Source organism: Aethalodelphis obliquidens, unplaced genomic scaffold (assembly GCF_003676395.1).
Source record: "Aethalodelphis obliquidens isolate GAN/ISIS:26980383/991018 unplaced genomic scaffold, ASM367639v1 scaffold64, whole genome shotgun sequence".
Classification (NCBI taxonomy): domain Eukaryota; kingdom Metazoa; phylum Chordata; class Mammalia; order Artiodactyla; family Delphinidae; genus Aethalodelphis; species Aethalodelphis obliquidens.
In genome coordinates this window covers 7,141,145-7,157,343 of record NW_020838008.1, presented here as the reverse complement: position 1 = coordinate 7,157,343, position 16,199 = coordinate 7,141,145, and the positions used below count along the sequence as shown (strand labels likewise).

Sequence of the window (16,199 nt, the reverse complement as noted above, 5' to 3'; positions counted from 1 at the left end):
CTAATTTCAAGTCTTTTATTTTTAGTTTTTACTATTCTAGTCCATGCACCAAATGCTGGTGTCTCCAAGGGGTCTCCGATAAATAGCACACGCCTTCCTTGCTCAGATTCTGAACAAATTGGGAAATAAAACCGAGGAATGATGAAAGGGGGGGGGAGCAAAATAGCTATGACCTTTATTATTGATAAAGGCCAAGATGGAAAATATAGCTTAGCATGAGTACCTGATGGTTTTCCTACTGTTGAATCCCAGTTTAGAGAGGTTTATCCATCTGGGTACAGAAGTGCTGGTTTCCCCTGCCTCCAAGCATAATCAATGTTTTCTTCCCACATTTATGAATCATATAAGTTGAATCATCTCTCTAGAGGCAAAGTGAGTAAAGGGGAAGAGAAAGGTTAGAACCTGTTTAGAGAAAATCCATTCTCATGAAAATTACAGAAGTGGGAGAAGGAAGTACCTTGTAATGCCTACGACAATGTGGTAAAACTGTCGGGACTGGTATGCGGGACTGGTATGACTCTCCCTCCTGATGATGAAGTGTCTCAGGGCAGGGTCCCTGTCTTATTGATTCTTGTATCTTCAGTGCTCAGCACCATGTCTGGCATTCAAATGTTTATTTATGCCTCATCTTTAAAAAGATTTAAGGAAAATTTAAGTTTTGAAAAGCAAGTCATAAAGACAGTTGAAATTAACGGAAAATGGGAATAAGAAAATTAGACCTACAGCAAATACAGTGTATAAAAAAATGGATGACCTCCAAAATGTAATTATTCTGAGCTTCTGACACCTGACTCAAAAAGAAAACACCTGCCCTCTTGCTACGCTGTGTGATCAACTGGTATCACCTGGAAGCCTGCCGGTCCAACTTTATCAGATATCTATAAAAAGAGCATAGCTGAAAATATAGAGAAAACAGCACTACCTCGGTGTGTATGTGCAGATATATGACATAAAATAAGAATGACAGGTGGACGAGAGCAAAAGTGAGAGAGGAATACAGGGAAGACAGAGAGAGATGGAAAGAGAGGAAGAGAGGTAAACAGGGCTCAAATCATGCAGGCTTCTGTATCATGCTAAGGAGTTTGGGCTCCATCCAGAGGACAATAGAGAGCCATTAAAAGTTTTGTTTGTGGTTGCTGCAGCTGATTTTAAGCAAGAAATAGTACAGTCAACCGCTTCAGAAATTCCTCTCCTATAAATTAATGGAATTGGATTTGGCGTTCTCTGTGTAGAACCATGTATTTTATTTCTAAATCAGGATGCTTTTTTTAAAAATTGGAGTATAATTGCTTTACAATGTTGTATTCGTTTCTGGGGTACAACAAAGTGAATCAGCTACATGGATACATATATCTCCATATCCCCCACTCTTGGACCTCCCTCCCACCCATGCCCCCCACCACACCCATCTAGGTCATCACAGAGCACTGAGCCGACCTCCCTGTGCTATACAGCAGCTTCCCACTAGCTATCTATTTTACACATGGTAGTGTATATATGTCAATGTTACTCTCTCAGTTCATCCCACCCTCCCCTTCCCCCGCTGTGTCTACATGTCCATTCTTTACGTCTACATCTCTTTTCCTGCCCGGCAGATAGGTTCATCAGTACCATTTTTCTAGATTCTATATATATGTGTTAATATATGTAAATCAGGACATTTTTAAAGGTGAAAGAGAGCACTGTTAAGATTATTCCATGACAACAAGCAACAGCCTGGACTGTCCTTAGGAAACCAGGATTTAGCGGTCCTTACAAATCCCCCAGTCCTACCACGGTCTGACCCCTTTTCTGTTAATCAGCACTAACACTATATCACACTGCCCAGGGGTCCACATTCTACTTAGCACAGCGAAGCAGTGAGAGTTAGTCTAAAGTGTTATTCGAACAATTTTCTTTCATTTCATAATTCGCTGGATGCATATTATAAGCCCATAAAATTCAACAGCCCATAAAAATAGCTTCGTTTTATAAAACTCTCTTTTTACCACAACCGTTAATATTAACCCCCCTTCACTTTCATTCCATACAAGTGTAAGAGTGATTTTTAAAGCAAATTTAATGCATGGATTTGTTTTAAGAATTTTTGGAAACATGAAGATACCTGGGAATAACAAAATATAAGAAAGGGAAATTATTTCTCCATGACTGTTACTTGTAGGTTGAGGTTACTTTGTCTTGATTCATCATAAAAGATTTTTCCTCACTTTTTGTCCACTTAGGCAAGAGGTTTAGACCAGTAGTATGAACCCCTACGATCAGACATGAGGGGGACTTTTTTTAATTAATATTGGTGATTCAAAAGTGAATTTCAAGTCCTGATTGAATTTTATTACGTGTAAATAATAAACACGTTATAGGACTTTCCACAAATAGTTTTTCAATTTGTTGTGGAAAAATTCTCCCAAAGTAATGTTCCATATGCAGCAACAGCTAAAATGTAAGATATGAACGGTATAAAGTGTATGAATAATGCATATAAAATACAGAGTATGAAAGTATAATATAAATGGTATATTTAGAGAGAGATGTAAAAAATAACAATGGTGAGATTCCAGATAATTTTGATTTTCCACTCTTAATTTCAGTTTATTAAACAATTATCTGTATCAGTAGAGAGTTCATTTTCTTTGGAGAAGATGGTACTTCTCAAAGTTTAATGTGCTTATCAATCAACTTGTGATCCTGTTAAAAGGCAGAATCTGATTTACTAGTCTGGAGTGGGACCTGAGACTCTGAATTTCTAAAAAAAAAACCCAGGTTTTTGGCGATGTTGCCAATTCAAGGACCCCACTTTAGGGTCTCAAGGGCATAGGTCTCTTGCTCTCCAACGTGGCTGCACCTTAAAATCATTTGGAGAGTTTTTAAAAACACACATGCATGAGTCCCACTGCCAGAGGTTCCACTTTAATTAGCCTGGGCTGGGTCTCAGGATTTTTAAAACTCCTCCGGTGATACTAATGTGCCTCCAATGTTGAGAAGCACTGCTGCAGGTCTGCGTTCCAAAAGGTCTAATCCTATTTTTATATATGTAGCATCCGTTTTGTAGGCGGTACTCACATAATTTTGATGTTCTTTGTGATGGTGAGACATCAGCCTTTGTAGTACGGACCTAAAGATGTGTATGTTTCTCCCACAGTGATCGCTTTTGAGTTCTCCAGAAATAGGAAAGCATCATCATCACTCACAGCTGCAGGTTGAAAATGGCTCCTTTGGAGTAAAATCTCAGTGAGTCACTGGATGTTGATTGGAAGCTGAACCCACACTACGTGAAAGGACCGAGTTGTCAAAGAAGACATGTGCATCACAGATAGGAAAAGTCCTTTCTGTATTTCTTATTTAATATTCAACTTTTACTCATCTTGGAGTCAGGAGTCAGCAAATGTTATTTCTTTTTCTTGCTGTGCTTCTGACCTTGGGCAAGCCACTTAATCTCTTCATGGATCACAAAGGAAATAAAAGGTTGCCATCAGATGCTCCTCACATCTCTTTTAATTTTCAAGATTTAAATTTCTCTCCTTCTTTTCTTCCTCCCCTTCTCCTAATTCTCATTATCCTTATCCATTTCCTCAACATTGTCATCCTCTCAAAATCCCTCCTGTAGAACAATGGTTCTCGAACTTCAGTATGTATCAAAACAATCAGCAGGGCTTACTGAATCCCAGATTCTGAGCCCCATCCCCTGCGTGTCTGGTACAGTAGGTCTGGTGTCAGGCCTGAGAATTTACATTTCTAACAAGTTCCCAGGTGGTGATGATGATGATGGCAATCCAGCCCACACTTGGCAAACTACTGCTCAGAGGATTCATATAAGCAAAATCAGAATACTATACTAGCATGGCGTGCAAAAAAAAATGGGCACTTAACTCCAAAAGTACATTGCCTAAGGGATATTAAGGAGTTTTTACATGTGCCTTTTTAGAAAACTCTGCCTGACCTACCTTGTAGATCAAGGCACCTGGAGGAAAGGATCGTTGCTTGCCATTCCTGGCATGCAATTTGGTACCAACTCTAAGAAGAGATTATAGGATTGCTCCCTTACTCCAAATAAAAGCAGGCTGAAAAGAAGCACCATTTCCCTCAATTTGATGAACTCACTGCAGAACAGGCTTGAGCTGAGGAAACCATAAGCAATCAGACTAACATATAAACAAAATCAATCCAACAGCACTACAGATTAACTTTAAAAACACTTCTCACACTATTTAGTCATAAATACTTCCAGGAAATGAGAAATGATATCTAAGTTCACACATTTCTCCTTGATGTGTATCATTCAGACCATCTAGACACCAGTTACCTGACTCTAAAGCTTTCCTGGTGAGAACATTAAGATGAAATTTTTTCTCTCTACATTTTACCTTTTCTCATGTAGAGGAAAAAATGGGGGAAACTATATATTATTAGATATTGGCAAATGCATTACCTTAATTTCCTTCACAGCACCCATCATTGAGAGGAAATTTGAAGTACCAATAAGTCCACCATTCCCGTGTACAACCATTCCTTTGTGTTGACCTGCGGAATAGAATATAGTCACAAAGAATGCACACAGATGCATACATGAAATTTATACAAACAAGTAGGTTAAGTACATGAGATGAAAATGCACACATACATGCCTGCATGTCTGCATACATATTGTCCTTGTAAGAAACTCTTTGAGGGTTGAAAATAAGAAAACCAAGTGTCTTCTTCTATTGCCTCTAGCAGAGTGTGTCTTTTGCATATCTGAAGGCTTCCCCGGGAACATGCAGGACACAGAAGGTTACGTTGGCTGTGCTGAGTCAGCATCAATCTGCCAATTGCTGCTTGGTTTGTGCAGAAACTCCTTCTATGCCATGCTTGGTATTCTCCAAACCTACTTAAGATCAATGCTATTAATATTCCTCATTAGGCCACTGTAATCGACACTGTTTTCTTTCACAGAAAATGATTTTAAAAGAGCATGAAATCCTCAAAATGGTTCAGATGAAAGAAAAATGAGGTAGTGTGGAAATGGCTTGGGTCTTTTGAATATTTTTTTTTTAAGGAGGATATTAAAATGTTCACCCTGAAGCTTTATCAAATGTTTTGGAGATCCTTTGTACCTCCGTTCAGTAGTTATAAATTCGAGGACTCCATGCTGCTTCCACCATGGGCATTTTGTCAGCAACTTTATATGAAGAAGAGGGATTTTTGAGTTTCGTTGTCATGGTAACCCTATATTCAGGTTGAAAAGCTTTATTGAATGTTTTGGGTATGTCTCCATTGCAGCCTTCATTTAATAGATTTTGATGTTCAAATGTTTAAATATACTACTTCATCTCTGCTAGCGTTGTTTGGCTTTATATATATATATATATATATATATATATATATATATGCATGTATATTGTTTAAATGCTTAGGTACCATAGGAAAGAAAATATGCTAAATCTGATTTTTCTTTCTTTTCCTCTATCCTTGTTGGTACCTAAGATTTTTCACTTGTGAAAAGCAAAGGAAGATGTACAGATAGGGTCTCAGATATAGGAAACATAGATGTCCTCTTATTTGGATCTCCAAACAGGATCACAGTGTATTTCTGAAAAGGCCATAATTTTTCCTACATTATTTCTTTATTCAAAAGGATGGAGCTGCTACAAGGGCAAGGGGCAATAGGGATCAGAGGGGATAGACAAGTGATTTGGGGAAAATCACAGGGTATCCAAAAGGTGATCCTACCTGTTTGTCCTTTTGACAAAGACTCTTTGCTGTTGCTCCCCATTTCCCCATTTCTGAAAACATTTTTCTAGGAAATTCATGTGTCCTATCAAGGGTGAATGAGAGTCTCAAGGTAAAAAGGACTTTGTTGTTAAATATATTAGGATGACACTAGATTAGATAAAGGATTCAACATGCTTCTGTGCATTGTGATGTCTTTAAAAGATCAAATAGTGCTACTCAAATATTTTGACCAGGGAGCTTGGGGGGTGGGTCACCTACAGAACACACTCTAGGGAATGCCGCTTTCTAACATATTTCTAACCGGTTTCTTCTGTTCCATATGTGAACAGAACAGAAAAGATTCCTGAGACAGTCAGCAAAGTGATACTTAACTCACATTTTGCTCTGCTGCATGACTGCAGAACACACTTGAAGAGATAGGTCTCTCAAAACAAGCTCAGAGCTCATGTGAGGAAAAGTACAGACCCCTTGACAACAGGCTCTCCATCTACTAGCTAATCACCTCTACACAGGTACCTTCAAGAAACTGAGAGCAGCAAGTCCACAAGGGGAACTCTGGGAAGGACAGGAGATTTGGGGAGGATCGTACCCTGAAATTCTTTCCTGAGGATTATTCTTTGGAAACAAACTCATTAACTAGAGGGCAGGACATCCCTGTGACTGAACTTTGAAGGCATCCCTCCTATGAATGATGCTGTTTTCCCCACTCATGTATTTTAATCTGTGATTTAAACCTTTTATTATCCAGTACAGTAACTATAGTAGCCTAGAGAATAATTTTCAATCAAATATCATTTTCTTTGAGATTTTTGGAGAAAAAAAATCACTTAGTTGCTCAGGCAGATGCTTACACATTTTGGATTATGATTCATGGAGACAATAGTTTTGTTCCAGTGCAAAACAATTAGAAATCATTGCCTGCATCATTTCAACATACAGTGCTTTGGCCTTCTCATCTTGTATTAAAAGACCCTAATAACAAGTTTATTATGATGATATTGAGTATTATTTAATATGTATCACATCCAACCCTACATTAGACTCTCTCTGCCCAGCAAGGTTATTTTGTAAATCCAATCCCAAATAAAAACCGTAAACAGGGATGTTGATGATTCATATCAGAGAAAACAACTGATTTCATTTACATCATCATCTGTTGGCCATCGGGACTTATTATTCCTGATTTCACCTTCCAGCTCCCAACTACCTTCCTCACTGTTGCGTGACATACCTCAAGGAATGAGTGGGAGAGTTGCTGAAGGAAGAAGCAGAAAGGATGCTGTCAGTTTGACCGGGTCTATTTCATCCTACAACACCATGGTTTTGTTGAGGGAAAAGGGCTCTTTTCATTACAGAACCCATTCCATAGCTGAATGGTTCGCTGCTGGGTGCTTCAGTGTCTGAAATCTGTCTGAATAAATTCTTAGACTCTTAAAGGGCAGTTATTCCAAAGCTCATTAGTCCACTCTGAAGAGTACATGCACTCATGCCATACTGCTTTCTTCAGTCTCTTTGCTCCACTGACTTATCACAGCGAGTTAAGCAAGGCAACTGTAGGGGTTGTTGATCCTGCCCAAGCCAGATCCCTTTTCTCAGGCTGCAAACTCATCCCCCAACTGCTGTGAGTGTTGGCTGCTAACGGCTCACAGCTTGCCCTTTCTCTGGAGAATTTCTCTTAGCCTTAATTGGGCCACCACATGCAAGGGATAACCATCCTGGTTTTCTGGGACTGTCCCAGTTGTACCACTGAAAGCTCTGCCTCCCAGAAAATCTCTCAGCCCCCAGCATGCTAGAATCGTTGGTCTTTCCCAGTTCCACATCCCCTTGTGACTAACTCATACAGGGAGTCCCCGTAAGGGTGACTTTCAGGCACAGTCAACACTGTGGTGCAATTCCTGCTACTGAGCTCCAGGTGGAATCAAGCTGAAGCCAGACTCCAGCTTAGATGGCCTCATTCCTTAGCTCCCTCCCCTTTCCTCCCCTGCATCCCTCATTCTCTTTTTCCTTAGGGCACGCCTTCCATAAATCATGGGCACCCAAACCCTTGTCTCAGGCTCACGAACCCTACCCGCCAAAGACAGAAAGTCTTTCAGTACTAGGAAATGAGCTCTAGGAGGTCAGCAAAATGTAGTGGGAAGTGTGTGGGTTTTGTGGTAAAACTCACCCAAGTTAACATTCTACCTTTTTTGTTCGCAAGATATGTGACCTTAGGCAAGTTACTAAAACTCTTCTTCGGTTCCTCAACTGTTAAATGGTGATAATTAAATCCTTCTTGCAAGATTTTGTGATTATTTAAAAATGGGTAAATTTGGGGCATAGAGTGAGTACAAAGTAAATAGGACCTTTTGTGAAAATCTTCAGCAGTCATCTGAAGTGAGTGCTTAGTTGAGTGAGCACTTCATAAATATTACTTGCATTAACTTACCCATCCTCGATAGACATTCTATTGTGATGATCAATCTGAAAAGCACTTACTGAAAAAAATCCAAGTCTTAATTTCAGATATGGATGTGAATAAAAAATTTCACCAAACTACAGAACAATTCTGATCTAATCAAGATTCTCTTAACTCTGAAATTTGCTTCTAGGAGTTACTCTTAGATTTTTAATATACATGATGTATATATCTTGAATATAATCATTATTTTTATTTTAGAGTTATCATATACTTGGGGGTTACTGGGAAGGTCAATTTTGAAGATATATATTAAAATGATTATTACTATGTTACTATAATAGTTTTTGTGTGTGTGTGTGGTAAGAATACAACATGAGATCTACCCTCAACAAATTTCTAAGTGCTCAATACAATACTGTTAACTATGACACCACAAAGTTGTCCAGCAGATCTCTAGAACTTATTCATCGATATAACCAGAAATTTACACGAGTTGAACAACAATCACCCATTTCCCACTCCCCCTGGCAACTGCCATTCTACTCTCTGTTTCCATGAGTTTAGCTATTTTAGATCCTTCATATAAATGGAATCATGCTGTATTTGTCCTTCTGTGACTGACTTATTTCACTTAGCATAAGGTCCTCCAGGTTCATCCAGGTTGTCACATATGGTAAGATCTCCGTTTCTTTTTTTAAGACTAAATAATATTCCATTGTGTGTATATACCACATTTTCTTTATCCATTAATCTGTGGATGGACATTTAGGTTGCTTTCACATCTTGGCTCTTATGAATAATGCTGCAACAAACATGGTAGTCTTAACATCTCTTCAAAATCCTGATTTCAGTTCTTTTGGATAAATACCCAGACATGAGATTGTTGGATCGTACGGTAGTTACATTTTTAATTTTTTTGTTTAAAACCGCATTTTTTTGTACTTTAATTTCAGAACAAAATAAACAAAAATACACCACAGTACACAATACCTAAACCCTATATCAGATGTGGGAAGCAATAGGACTTGAGGCCCTTGTATCCTGCCTCAGACAGAAAGATGGAGAAATAAAGCCACTAGACATCAGCAGAGGGAACCAGGTGGGCCAGGACCACACAGGTGTGCTGCTGGGGGAGACATGAGGACACTATATAGAGGAAACAAAGTGTGCAAGTAGAAACTCCTAATCTACTTCTTCCATGTGAGAAGCACCCTCAACATCCTCAAGGGAGGGGCAGGCAGGGATCTCATCTGAACAGCAGCACATGAATTCTACCACAGTTTTTTACAGATGTATGTCAAGAACCATAGCTAGAATAGAGGTTCTGAAAAAGGACTGGTGTTTGTAACTCTCACTTATTAAGCTCTTTCTGTGGTTCTGTGGCAGGTGTATTACTCAGGTAACTCTTTTAATTATCATAACCTTAAAGTAGTGAGACTACCAATGTCACAAAAAAAGGAAATTGAGACTCGTTAGTTAATGCTAGACCATAAAACAAAGGGAGAAAGACTGTAAGAAGTAACAGGGAGGAGGAAAATACAATTGTAACGAGACTTTCTAGAAATTTCTCTTTGAGTAAGGATCCTGAAAATTAAGTCATCTAAAAATTAATTTAACTTGTGTATGACTGCTTTGCATTTAGAAATATGCTCTTTTGGGGCTTCCCTGGTGGCGCAGTGGTTGAGAGTCCGCCTGCCGATGCAGGGGACACGGGTTCGTGCCCCGGTCCGGGAAGATCCCACATGCCGCCGAGCGGCTGGGCCCGTGAGCCATGGCCGCTGAGCCTGCGCGTCCGGAGCCTGTGCTCCGCAAAGGGAGAGGCCACAACAATGAGAGGCCCGCGTACCGCAAAAAAAAAAAAAAAAAAAATTCTCTTTCCTTTTACCACTGACTTCCTGGAATCTAATAATCATGATTAATGCTGAGAATCATTTCAGGATTGTTCACACATTTATCTGTCACGCCTGATCCTTGCTCCTCCCCATACCCAGGAAAACTCTCTTCTAAGCCACATAAGCGTCCTCCTCTTTATATAAAACACCTGTCCATCCATCAACAATCTTTACTGGGGACAGAGCAGAGTACTTGACACTCTAGCAGATTTTACAGCTACTCAAATATGATGAATTCAAATAACAATTTTACCCAGAAACCATGGACTCAAATACCAAGTCTATTCAAAAGTAGAGGAAGAAGTAAAGAGTGTTCAACTCTTCTCTGTAGAGTTTCTTCATAGAGCCTAATTTATGAACTTATAATTGACTAGTGGGCATCATGATTTAATTATGACTTTGAAAAGACCTTAGCAGTAGACCAGCTCTGACAGCCTGTGACTTGGTGTGGGCTTAAGAGAATAGGTATTTATACAGGCTGCGTCAATCACCCAGTGCACGCCATTTCAACTGCCTGTCCCAATCAGGGCCAGCATCCAAAAGTATAGCAATTAGAATGAAGAGATAAAAAGCACTGGGGACGTTATGATGGAAGTCAATGGCTGAGGAACCCATGGAGGCAGCACAAAGTATCACCTTCATGCAGACACTATTTTAATATTGATAAGGCAAACTACAGTCCTTTAAATGGGGCCACATAACTTGTTGAAATGGAGAAGAAAATACTAATTTAACAAAATCAAGGGGCTCACGTATTTCCCAAGGAACTTAGGGATTCTACTCTATATTTCACTATCATGCATGACAGTAACCCCTAAACCCAGAATTTAACTGCTTAGTATGATATATGTCCCACTATTTGATCTCATAACATAATAACCACTGGACGCTGAGGATAGAAAATCACAACCCATTAGTATATTCAGGAAAGTCATCAATTAGATTCAGGGCTGTCCTTTTTTGGTCAGAATTTAGTGAAGAGAGGAGTGAAGAACCGGGTCATAGATGAAAAGAAGCATTATATCTAGTCAGAAGGTATAAATTCACATACTGATTCAATTTATTTTAGCTATAAAATCTTAAACAAGATTCCAAACCTCAGTTCTTTAATCATAAAGTGTGACAATAACACAGAGCCATTGTGCAAATTACTTGATGCCAGCATGGGTAAACTATAAAAAGACAAGTAATACAGAGAAATATTAAAAACTATTCACTATCTATTGCTATGTAACAAAGTATTCTAAAATCTAGCAGCTGGAAACAACAAACATGTATTATCTCCCACTTTCTAGGGATCAGGAATCTGGGAGTGGCCTAATTGGATGGCTCTGGCTCTGGGACCCTCAAGGAGACTGCAGTCAAGGTATTAACGGGGGTCATCTCAAGGCTCAACTAGGGCAGGGTCTATTTCCAAGCTCACTCGCGTGGACGTTGGCAGAAGATCCACTTCCACCCTCACTCATGTGGCTATCTGCAGGCCTCAGAAGACTTGTTTCCACGTTCATTTGCATGGGCCTCCCTACAGGGCTGCGTCACTACATGGCAATTAGCTTCTCCCAGATTGAGGTACCCAAGAGAAAGCAAGAAAGAATACCCAAGGGAAAACCACAACCTTTCTTATAATCTAATTTCAGAAGGGACATCCCTTCTGAATGCACTTTGGCTGCATTCCTTTGTTAGAAGCAAGTCATTCAGTCTAGCCCACACTCAAGACAGGTTACACAAAAGTGTGAATGCCAGGAAGTGGACCACTGGGGCCATCTTAGAGGCTGTTTACCATAAAAACTATTCAGCAACTATAGAGATTCGGCTGTGCCTACCAGTCAATTCAGCCAAGGGGTAGATGAAAGCAAAACAACTATAGCTTTTTAGGTTCTTTCCATGATTTTTACTCTATTTCGGATGCACAATTCATTCGTGGTTTTGTCTATATGTACTCACTCTGTTAAGCAACAAGAGTTTTTAAAGCTCACATATGGTTTTCTCTCTCCAGTCTTTGGAATGTAGGCAGCTGCCCGTTTATAAACTGCTTCCCAAAGTCTAAGGGTTAATTATCCATTTCACAGAGTATCCATGAGTAAGTTTGTCAATCTGCTCCTGTGCTTTAAACTATTCTTCACGTCCTCCTTCCCTAGGCTAACTAATTTTACCTAATATTTGCATTCAAAAGGTAAATGGCGGGCTTCCCTGGTGGCGCAGCGGTTGAGAGTCCGCCTGCCGATGCAGGGGACACGAGTTCGTGCCCCGGTCCGGGAAGATCCCACATGCCGTGTAGCGGCTGGGCCCGTGAGCCATGGCCGCTGAGCCTGCGCATCCGGAGCCTGTGCTCCGCAACGGGAGAGGCCACAACAGTGAGAGGCCCGCGTACAGCAAAAAAAAAAAAAAAAAAAAAGGAAATGGCAAAGTAAGTAGTTTAAATTCTGAGGCTGTCCCTCCATCAGTTTATCCAAAGAAGCTCTCTTCACTATCCAATCTTTGATTGGCAACCAGGAAAAATGTACACTCACCTTTTCAGGGAAGGGGCTAATTACTTAGGCCTGTGCCCACTGTGTCTCCTTCCAAAATGCCTGGATGAAAAGTTGAGTTTAAATCATAGTGTACTACGAGTTGAGAAAGTTAAAAATAATCATCTAATTCAACCTAATCTTACAAAGGAGGAAAACTGAGGCACCAAGAATAAAACCATGTGGAAATGTTAGAAATGAAAAATATGACACGAATGAAAAAAATGCACTCAATAGACTTCAGAGAAGACTAGGAAGGGTCAGTAAACACTAATTCATTAATTCATTTCAACAAAAATTATACAAACTAAAAACAAAGTGACAGAGTGGGAAAATAAACACCACATCTGAGAGCAGGAAGACAATATCTAATGGTCTAAACATAGGTCTAGTTATTATAGTCCCCAAAGAAGAAGAGAAAGAGAATAAAGCAGAAGAAATATTTGAAGAGATAATGGCTAAGTTCCAAAATTACCAAAAAAAAAAAAAATCAAAACCACAGACCGAAAATGTCATGAACCCCAAGGAAGATAAAGAGGCTAAAACTAAAATCACACATAGTCACATCATAGCCAAAATGCTAAAATCAAAATAAGGAGGAAAACTTAAAGCTAAAATGGAAATAAGTCATACTATGTAGAATGGCAACAATAAGAATGATAGTTGGCTGACTTCTCATCACAGCAATTGAAGCCAAAAGACAATGAAAGAACAAACTTACAGCGCAGAAAGAAAAAAACTGACCAAATGTTTTTTGGCAAAAGTATCTTTCAAAGTGAAGGCAAAAAATAAAGAATATTTTTTCAGAGAGATAAAAATGGAGATAATACATCTCTAGCAGACCTACAGGACAAAAAGCGATAAGAGAATTTATTCAGGATGTGGGGAAAAGATACCAGATGAAAGCCCAAATCTGCAGGAAAAACAGTCACCGCATACACCTCATACATGTATGCTTTGATTGGCTTACATTCTTAAACATATATTTTTGATGTAACATTTTTCAAATGCAACCCAGATGGAAGATGTATAAACAGCTTTTCAGGCAAATATGCACTATTTGTCTTCACACTTTACAACCAATATATAATTTGTGAATCTCAGCACTTTATGTTCTCTATCACAGCGTATTTCACACATCAACTGGATTCTCTATAAAGCTGGTAATCCCCCATGTGCTTCCTCTGCTCCTTCCACCGATTCTGGTCAGCTCCATGAACACTGCTCCAGCATTCTTCCACGGTACCGTGAAAGCATCAGGAAGGGTCAGAGAGTGCAAAGGAGATTCATACCACCCAGCCATGAAAGGACTGATATCTCCACCAAAGGGCACACGCCTGACCTGGGTAAACAGAAATTTCATAGGAATACAATTGTCCTTCTCAGTACAGAAATCCTTAAAGAGATTGCCCTTGGAGTTGCTGGTTGGTGGTTTCAACAATAGGGTAAAAAAATTGAACTCATGTTTTACTATTTGTTTTTTTCCTTTTCAGTATATATCTATTGCCTTAATAATGTCTTTGACATCCAAATTTTCCAGTGGGCTTTCACATTCTGCTTATTCTCTAGGTTAAAAAGGTTAGTAAAATATTATCAGGCCTATGGAAATTTATTTGTGGAAAATGTCTAGAATTTAGATGGATGAATTCTATAATATGTTGTTTATATTAAAACAAATTTTCAGCAGGATCCTGAAATTTCAACTTGGTATCATAGTTCAGTAAACACATTTTTACTTCCCCTTTAAAAAAAAATCTCTGAGTGGTCTGTCATACCCAGAATTTCTTAAGGCAATTTTCTCAGAGGGGTCCAACCTACCCAGTCTGAGCAAAAAAATTTATTGTATTCACCAAAGTCCTCGTGCAGATAACTAAATATATGACAGGTTTTTTAATTGAGGAATTATACAAAAAAAAAATTATTTTGAATAACTAAAATCATATGTTGTAATGGGAAGTATATACTTTACTGGAGAGTTAACGTACATATAACATGTGTATCTATGGTAGATTGTGTTAAAATTCTCCAACTCTCTGATTAATCCTTAAGGATGAGATATGCATGTTGTTTGCCACGTGTTGCTATGTTCCAAAGTAGGTGGAGGATACTTTTCTACCTCATTTTTTTTTTAATCATTGTAAATTTTAAAGTTTTTATTTATTTATTTATTTTGGCTGCATTGGGTCTTCGTGGCTATGCGCGGGCTTTCTCTAGTTGCAGCAAGCGGGCGCTGCTCTTCGTTGCAGTGAGCGGCCTCCTCATTACGGTGGCTTCTCTTGTTGCAGAACATGGGCTCTAGACATGCGGGCTTCAGTAGTTGTGGCATGCGGGCTCAGTAGTTGTGGCTCGCGGGCTCTAGAGAGCAGGCTCAGTAGTTGTGGTGCACAGGCTTAGTTGCTCCACGGCATGTGGGATCTTCCCGGACCAGGGATCGAACCCGTGTCCCTTGCATTGGCAGGTGGATTCTTAACCACTGCACCACCAGGGAAGCCCTCTACCTCATTTTTTAGGCCTGGTCCTTCCTGCAACTTTCTTTGGGTTGGAAAATGGACAGACGTTATGCATGTCATATCCAATCAGAAACTTCATATGAGCTTGTTTTTTTTTTTTTGCGTGTGTGTGTGTGGTCTCTTGCATTCCTGCCCTAGGCTGTGAGAACAATAACAATACAGTCCAGACAGAAACTACTCTGTCACCCTAGGTTCAAGAATGAGAAGACATATAGAATAGAGATGCTCATGACCAAACAGGATCGCAGCCAATCTGCAGACCTGTCAACAAAAAAATATTTACTGTTTAAGCCACCAAAATTTAGAGGCTGTGTTACCACAACCAAGTTAGTTAATATTGTGTGTGTGTGTGTGTACATGCATACTTTCTCAGGTAAATTCCATTAACACTGAGAGAATGCTCATTCTCTCCATATGAAACTAATTCACATTTAAATACCAGGAAGCAAATCCTCGATAGCACTTTCTGTAACTGAAACTATTCTTAATTGTAAATAATTTAGGAAGTCCCCTATGCTTCTAATAAACGTTGTAAAATTCCAGACTTTATTGCAGGGTATCTCTCTACCTGTGTGTTTCTCTAACTTTCCATTCTTTTTCTGTTCTGAATGTTCTATGAAGTATTTCACTCTTATGAGAGAGATTTTATACCACCTGGATTTTGTTAGGAGAAATCACTTTCTTGGTTAAGTCTGATATAAAAAGTACCCCTCTCCCAACCTTTATGCAAGTCATTTCAGTCAAATATATTTTCTGTTTAATACTATTAAATAATGCCCCCTAGATAGAGGAAACCAGGAATATATTGGTTAATTATTTCACTCACTAAATTGTGCAGTCATGGATACAGTTCTGGTTGATAAATTCTTAGAATTCTATTAGTGTTCTTGGTGTTTGGGCTACCATTTGTCCATTACATTGAACACCCAAAGGTCCAAATGAGTTCAAAAATTTCTAAAAAAGTTTTTATGAGCACTGTAGCCTTATACTTGTGTTCCAAATTAAACATCTCCAAGTTTAATTATCATCAGATTTAAATGAAATGATTCTTTAAAGCATGCAGTTGGCTCAAAAATCACTTCTTCCAGTTACAGCCTGTCTTAATGAAAGAGTGTGGATCAAGTTTATACCGTAAATGCAACCATCATTAAATATCTATACATTGTTTTTTGAGTCTGTTAAA

At 39.1% G+C, this 16,199-nt stretch overlaps 1 long non-coding RNA gene across 1 annotated transcript in view; it reads right to left on the bottom strand.

Moving 5' to 3' along the window:
• Positions 1–4,432: 4,432 nt before the first annotated feature.
• Positions 4,433–16,199, bottom strand: part of LOC113610628 (uncharacterized) — a 156,871-nt gene continuing 145,104 nt past the window's right edge. The window contains exon 3 of the long non-coding RNA XR_003429155.1: positions 4,433–4,518. This is a non-coding gene — a long non-coding RNA (uncharacterized LOC113610628). The remainder of the gene's footprint in view (positions 4,519–16,199) is intronic.